The 6098-nt window shown below is 51.8% G+C and overlaps 1 long non-coding RNA gene across 1 annotated transcript; it reads left to right on the forward strand.

The window, feature by feature from the left end:
* Positions 1 to 338: 338 nt before the first annotated feature.
* LOC128423781 (uncharacterized) lies at positions 339 to 3184 on the forward strand. Its single transcript, XR_008332847.1, has 2 exons — positions 339 to 961; positions 2693 to 3184. It is a non-coding gene; the product is annotated as an uncharacterized LOC128423781 (long non-coding RNA).
* Positions 3185 to 6098: the final 2914 nt, after the last annotated feature.

Consider the following 6098-nt stretch of genomic DNA (forward strand, 5'->3'; position numbering starts at 1 on the left):
ACAAATCCTGTCTTAAGGGCACATTTAAGATATGAATAGGGTGTGAGCCTGTGACCTGGCTCAGGAACTAAGTACTTATCATTACAAAAGAGTGTCCAGGCTCCCCAGGGTATCCAATCAAGTAAGCATTAACAGGTAACCTGCCAGACAGGAGATAAACAATGACAGGAGATAAACAAGGCACTCAGATTTCTGTTGTAGACCGCCCTTTCTGTGATGTATGGAATGATGTTTCTGGGGGTGGTCTTGGACTCCACGGCGGGCAATTTCAAATGTCTATATAAGGGCGGGCACACCTGGGTTCTGGGTCCGGTTTCTACCAGAGACCCCTCCCTGTTTGTGACATATGTATGATGTATCTATGATGGATGCATGATGTTTCCCCAGAGGAGAAAGGGAAAACTTATAAAAAAGGAAGCATCCCTTTGTTCAGGGCTTCTTCCTGCTTCTCCCATGTGGTGGGTGGGAGTCCTGTTGCAACAGCCTTTGATTAAAGACCAGGCCTGCAGGCTGCTGTTTTGCTTCTATACTCCTGGCTGGTGTCTTTGTTTGAGCCCCAGGATTTCCCTTTAGCATGTGCATGCAGCAGCCTAGGGACCCCCGACTCATTTCTCACCTGCCACTTCTCCACAATAAGTTGCAATGTACGTTTCTACAGCTGTAGATTTCTGCAGTCGGTTGCCCATGTGGGGTTACAACCAGCCCTGGAGATTTGGGTGCCGCTAACAGTAGAGGGAGCAGCCCATTGTGCAGAGAGAGAGAACTAGGGTGGATTTTGTCCCTTGAGTTCTTTCATAAATTGCTTTTTGAACCTTTCAGAAGTAAAACATTTAATCAGAGATCGTATATTCTGTTTGGAACACTGAAGAGTGGAATCATCTCAGTAGATATTGAAGAAACGCCACATCCGTACATTTGTGAGAAGGCAGCCAGCCCTGAGCAACCATTTCCTGCTTGAGAGGTAAGAGATGAATTAGGGGAGGCAGAGTTGCTCCAGCCCCTCGATCATTTTGGCTGCTGTTTTCTGAACCTTTTCCACCTCAGCAATATCCGTTTTGAGGTGTGGCAACTACAACTGTGTTCCACATGCAGTCACTGCACCAGATTTGTATCATGGCAGTTTCATGACATTAGCAGTTTCGTTTTCAATTCCTTTCCTAATGACCCCCGGCAGAGATTTTGCCTTTTTCGTGGCCACGGCACACGTGGTCTGCATCTTCAACAAGCTCTCTGCTGTGACCCCAAGGTCTCGCTCTTGGTCCATCGCTTCCAGTTCAGACAACCACCAGCTTGTACATGAAATCAGAATTTTCTGCCTCAAAGTGCATCACTTGACCCTGGCTTGCACTGAACGGCGTTCGCCATTTCCCCTCCCATTCACGCAGTTTGGACAGGTCTCCTTGCCGCTCTTCACAGCTCTTTCAACAACCCTGAACAGCTTCCTGTCATTAGCAGACTTGGTCACCTCACTGCTAACTTTGGATCAGTTATGAGCAAGCTGGAAACCACAGGTCCCAATCCTCAATCCTTGGGGGGCTTCTTTCCAATTCTTAAAAGGTAAAGGTACCCCTGCCCGTTGTGCGCTCATCTCACTCTAGAGGCCGGGAGCCAGCGCTGTCCGCAGACACTTCCGAGTCACGTGGCCAGCGTGACAAAGCTGCTCTGGCGAACCGGCACCAGTGCAGCACACGGAAACGCCGTTTACCTTCCTGCCAGTAAGCGGTCCCTATTTTATCTACTTGCACCCGGGGGTGCTTTCGAACTGCTAGGTTGGCAGGTACAGGGACCGAACAACGGGAGCGCACCCCGCCGCGGGGATTCGAACCGCCGACCTGACGATCGGCAAGTCCTAGGCACTGAGGCTTTTACCCACAGCGCCACCCGCGTTCCAATTCTTACCATTTGCATTTATTCCTACTCTTTGCTTCCTGCAACTCAGGCCCCCCCCCCACTTCCCATCACATGTCAAGGAAATAAAGAACTGAGAGACCTTTATCTCATTATACATGATAAAGCTCTTCTTAGCCATCTCACCCCTTGCTTTTTCCTGTAAGACCAATTGCAGTCATTAACAGGTTTACCACACCTACCAGCCACTCCCCCATCCCCACCACCCTTCTGAGTAATACCCCTCCTCACCCTCTCACTCTATATAAGGGTCTGGTGACTTCTGTTTCTGTGTATCTGAAGAAGTGGGCATGCACACAAAAGCTCATACCAAGAACAAACTTAGTTGGTCTCTAAGGTGCTACTGGAAGGAATTTTTTTATTTTGTTTTGACTTTTAGAAGACCTCTAAAGGCAGCCCTGTTTAGGGAAGTTTTTAATGTCTGAAGTTTTATTCTGTTTTTAGTGTTCTGTTGGGAGCCGCCCGGAATGGCTGGGGAAACCCAGCCAGATGGGCAGGGTATAAATAATAAAATGATGATGATGGTAATGATGTTTGTCCCACAATATTCAAGTCACGGGTCCAGAGGGGGGGGTATTTTTGCTTCTTTTCCTCCTGCTGCTTTTTCTGGGAAAATCCACTCTTTACTGCTGAACGGGAACAAATGTCAACCCACAGAAAACCCATTTTGTTCTTCTCATGAATGTATTTCTAATATTGTGTTGGGGTCCGTTGTTGTTTGCTTAGCTAGCCACCTAGGAAATGTTCCTCATGGGCATCCATTTAATGTTTGGAATTTGCAGAGGCCACTGCTGGTCCTAGCCGCACAAATCGGGACGTCTCAGGACCTTCAACTGGTGGACCTAGCCCTGACTCCGAAGAAGGGACGGCGCCTCTGGAGCTGCTGTGGCCTCAGAGATCTGCTGGAACAACTGGACATGAGAAGGGGTCACTTTCCTTCATGAATGTAAATCTCCCCATGGATGAGCTAATCCCAGGTGCAAGGTCAGCCAAGCCAGTTGCTATGATGACAGCCCAGTGCCCCAGCTATATTTGTAATTAATGCATGTCAGCTCAGGAGTGTCAGTCTGTGAGTCTGCAGTTAGTCTGTCTGTCTGGGTGTCTGTTATTTGTGTCGCTTGCCCAATGCTGCATCTCGAATGGCTCAACTTGGAGCAACGGAGATCATTTGTACTTGTAGGTGTATCTGTATCTGCAAAAGCCTACCAGCTGTATCAACATTTGGAACTGTTTGACTGAGCCTTATCTTCTGCAACAATAAACTATCTGAAACTTTCTCGGCTGCTGCACGGCGACTGGTACTGGGAGCATATTCCACTGTGTGGGGATCTCACCTGAGATTCCCAACAAGCTCACCTGTCCACATGGGGAGGGGCATCCCTTGTTCACGCTCCTTGGCACCACCACCTTCACGTTTGCAAGGCCGAGAGAGGCCGAGAGAGGCAGCCACCTTGGGCTGAGGATGGGTGGGTGTGTCTGGATTGGGCCAGCCTGTGTGAGCTGCCTGCCCAGAGCCTCTTGGCATGCTGCCATGAGGTGCAGGACAGGATGTGGCCCCACAGGAAGCACCAAAGTCCAATCCAGCTGTTGGTCCCATCAGATCTTGGGCATGGAAGGAGGTGCCATCTCATCCTCAGGCAGCAAAATTCCTTGAAGAGCCCTAATCTTAACACAGGCCTTGACATCGGGACACTGGACCAGCCTGGTCACACCTGGTGGCCGTCTCTGCTGGCTGGGTTTTCCCAGCCGCTTGGGGCAGCTTCCAACAAAAGATTAAAAATACATTGAACCATCAGTCGTTAAAAGCTTCCCTAAATAGGGCTGCCTTCAGATGTCTTCTAAAAGTCAGATATTGTTTATTTCTTTGACATCTGGTGGGATGGTGTTCCACAGGGCGGGTGCCACTACTGAGAAGGCCCTCTGCCTCACTTCTCGCAGTGAGGGAACCGCCAGAAGGCCCTCAGTGCTGGATCTCAGTGTCCGGGCAGAACGATGGGGGTGGAGATGCTCCTTCAGGTATACTGGACCAAGGCCGTTTAGGGCTTTAAAGGTCAGCACCAACACTTTGAATTGTGCTTGGAAACGTACTGGGAGCCAGTGTAGGTCTTTCAAGACCGGTGTTATATGGTCTCGGTGGCCGCTCCCAGTCACCAGTCTAGCTGCCGCATTCTGGATTAGTTGTAGTTTCTAGGTCACCCTTAAAGGTAGCCCCACGTAGAGCACATTGCAGTAGTCCAAACGAGAGATAACTAGAGCATGCACCACTCTGGAGAGACAGTCTGTGGGCAGATAGGGTCTCATCCTGCGTACCAGATGGAGCTGGTAGACAGTTGCCCTGGACACAGAATTGACCTGCGCCTCCATGGACAGCTGTGAGTCCAGAATGACTCCCAGGCTGTAGACCTGGTCCTTCAGGGGCACAGTTGCCCCATTCAGGACCAGGGAGTCCCCCACACCCGCCAGACTCCTGTCCCCCCAAAACAGTACTTCTGTCTTGTCAGGATTCAACCTCAATCTGTTAGCTGCCATCCATCCTCCAACCGCCTCCAGACCATAGCTGTCAACTTACAGATTTGAAAATAAGGGACCAGCAGCCTCGGAAATAAGGGATCAGCAGCCACAATAAGGGATTTTCAGAGCACAGGTATGTTCGACTTCTGAACAAGCCAAGCCAAAGGCAGAAAGCCCAGCCAGCAGCCAAACGAAGCCTCAAGCGGTGGTTCCCACAGCGCAGCAACCCGGCAAAGGGGATGCAGCAAGGAAAACCACCGTCACCTCTCCGCTGGGCAGCGCTGAGCAAAGGAGAGTCCCCAGGCAACACGGCCGATTTGATTGGCACAAGGCATGCAAGCTCCACCCCCAGTCGTTCTTAGACTCCTTATTGGGTGAGCCATGCAGCCAAGCAACACAGTTGGAGCCTCCCTCCTCCCTGGCCGGCAGGGAGGGAGGGAGAGGAGCTGCTTCCTTTGAAACCTTGGAAATTTAAGGGACATCATCAATAAGGGACAGCAGCGGGACAAGGCCCTGGGATAAGGGACTTTCCGCCAAATAAGGGACGGTTGACAGCTATGCTCCAGACACTCACACAGGAACTTCCAACATCCAGCTTCACTGCGTGTCCCGTGTTATGAGAGAGGGAGGCAAACTTTCTCTCTCCACTCTCACATGCCATGCGGAGTTTATAAACTTCTATTGCGCTGCTTCTTCCTCACCGTTTCTCTAAAGCAAAAAAGGAAGATGCAGACCAAGCCAAAGACCCAGCCCTTTGCTGAAGCCCCCTGACCGGCCAGATCTGAGATCCCAGGACGCTTTGGGCAAAAACCAGGCCGTTTCGACCGTCATCATGTTTTATTTCTCCAACACTTTAAATAAGCTGAATACATAAAGCAGCATTTGTCGTTATTAAAAATGCAGCTGCATCCCACTGGGGCACTGAGTACAGGGGGGCCGGAGGGGGGGGACGCTGAGCCTCGCGGGGGGGGGGGCAAGATGCAGCCAGAAATCAGTACTCATCATTATTGCACATGGGCAGGAGAGAAGTGCTGGGAACAGAAGCCAGTTCCCACCCCCAACTACACCCCCCCCCCCCGCCCGCCTGCCTTCCTCCAACACTCGTACAGCTCAGGAGCACCCAGGGGGGAGGCTGAGCCCCCCCACCAAGATTGCAGATCCAAACTTGTGTCTCCCAGTTTCCTAGTCCCCAAATGTGACACGCAAACAAGCACACTTTCCTGCCCCCCCATTTCTGTCTCCTGACCCCGCCCCCCAGTCCTTAGAGTCTCTTTCTCCTCTGTTGTCCCCCCCAACAAGCAGGGAAAGTATTATTGGGGGGGCAAGAACCCCTGGTCCCCAGGCCACTATTTCCAGCCCACACCAGGAGGTCTCACCAGGCCTGGGTTTGCAGAGGGAGGCACTGCACTGGGGTGGGCAAAGCCCCCCAGCCAGAAAGAAACCTTGGGGGGGTCTCTTGGATGCTGGTGTGTGGCCCCCCCTCCCCAGTCCAACCGCACGGGGGTCCATGGGGCGGCCACCTTATTGCACTTCCGCCTGGCTCATGGGAAGGGACCCCCCTCTTCCTTCCCACAGCTCCTGCCAGGGCTGGATAGGGGGGTTTCCAAGCACCGGGAAGCCCCTTTGCTACAAAAGGCCACAGGGTGGAATCTTAACTTCCCGCCCCCCAAAAAACATGG

Source organism: Podarcis raffonei, chromosome 11 (assembly GCF_027172205.1).
Source record: "Podarcis raffonei isolate rPodRaf1 chromosome 11, rPodRaf1.pri, whole genome shotgun sequence".
NCBI classification, from domain to species: Eukaryota; Metazoa; Chordata; class Lepidosauria; order Squamata; family Lacertidae; genus Podarcis; species Podarcis raffonei.